Source organism: Rhinolophus hipposideros (genome assembly GCF_964194185.1).
Source record: "Rhinolophus hipposideros genome assembly, chromosome: 13".
Classification (NCBI taxonomy): Eukaryota; Metazoa; Chordata; class Mammalia; order Chiroptera; family Rhinolophidae; genus Rhinolophus; species Rhinolophus hipposideros.
The window spans coordinates 22,402,270-22,404,103 of record NC_138059.1 but is presented as its reverse complement, the minus strand read 5'-3'; positions in this window follow the sequence as shown (position 1 = coordinate 22,404,103).

Here is a 1,834-nt window from a genome sequence, read left to right as displayed (position 1 = left end):
TATATATTATATATACATATATATATATATATATATATTATATATATCCTTTATATATATAGAGAGAGATGAAGAAAATGAAGGGAAATTAATATCCAAGTGAAGACAGCAAGAAAGTCAATGAACAAATGTAAAATAAAGGTAAAAAAATGTATGCTGGAAAAAATGAAAATGATAAAAAAAACTTATAAATTATAAAACAATACAATTTTTCAAACATCTTATTCTTTATGATACTAAACTGAAAAATGTCTGTCTTTTCTTTTTTAAAAAGCAAAATAAAAACCACAGGTATTAGGGATGGCCGGTTAGCTTAGTTGGTTAGAGCATGGTGCTAATAATACCAATGTTGCCGGCTTGATCCCTGTATCAGCCAATGTGAGCCGTGCTCTCCTTGAAAAACAAACGAACAACAACAACAATAACAAAATAAGTATTTAAGTACATACTGTTAGGAATGAAATATGTTATATAATTCCAAACAAAGATGAGATTGAATATTTATTCAAATCTATAATAATTAAATCAGAACTCAATTATTTCTATTTTTCTCAGAAAATAACATAGACAAGGACAACACAATATGAAACATAAAATGTAGGCCAAAGCCATTGAAGGAAATTACATTTTTTTCCACAGTGTTTTTATGGACTTTAGACTCTTTACAGTATCTTTATAGTAAAACACTTCCAAAACATTATATTTGCTTACAAAATATTGTTTAATGTACTAAAGCCAAGGTTATTCTACACAAAATGACAGCATAATTATTAAAATGTTCTCCTTTCTCTAATTCTCACTAACATAACAAAATATTATATAAGACATTTACATTTTTACTTCTTAAATATTAAATAGGTGAAACTTTTTGAAATCTTTATATGTTTGCAGCTAGGTTCTAGGGGAACTTCTTTGCTTTATCTTCTGGTTTAAGAGCTTATGTTTCTTTTGCATTCATTGTATCTAGGATTTACCATAACAAGTGTTGTTTCTGCTTCTGTACCAGTTAAGATACTTTCAGCTTTGAGAAATAGAAACTGGCTCAATTATCCCTCCAAGTTCCCATTTTTCTGTCACATTGTTTCTTTTGCTTTTTGTTTGTCTTTTGATTTGTTTTACACGTGCCTTTGGTGTTTGCATGATTTTAAGCCAGTTTTCCTTCATGGTTTTAAAATAGCAGCCAGTAGCATTGGAGGCTAAATGGTTTCATTTCAAGTCCAGAAGGAATGATAGAGGAAAACAAATCAGCAAGAAAAAACAGAAGTGAACAAAAAAGTCGCCCAAATATCCCTGGAGTACGAATTATAAAACCTTTCACAAAATCAGACTGCAAAGAATTAAGTCACTTTACTGGAAAATAGAATAAAATAATTAGTGTAGATGAATTCAAGGCTCATGTTGGAAAAAGGAATGGGGCTGTCTTCCCCCCTGTCACATGAGAAACCAGCTGAACAAACATGTTTCTCTCTTAGTAGAATAAAACAGCAAGAATGTGTGATGGTAGGTAACCAACACTCAAATAACTAGTCAGCTATTTTTTATTATAGTGATTCTAATTGTTTCTCGAATAAGATATCAACTTATTTCTCTGGTTATGTTAATTATACTCATTTTAATGTCTTAACATCCCATTTATTAAGATTTTTCTTAATATTATTATTGATGTTGCTTTTTTGTTCTGTATTTTTTGTTTTGCCTTAGCTGTCAATTGATTTGCTTCATATTGACCTCTGATTGTATAATCACTTGGCACTTGCCCATTGTTGCCAGTGTTTTTAAGACAGAAGGCCTAACACCTACGTACAAAAGGTTATCAGATTGCAGACTCTCCATA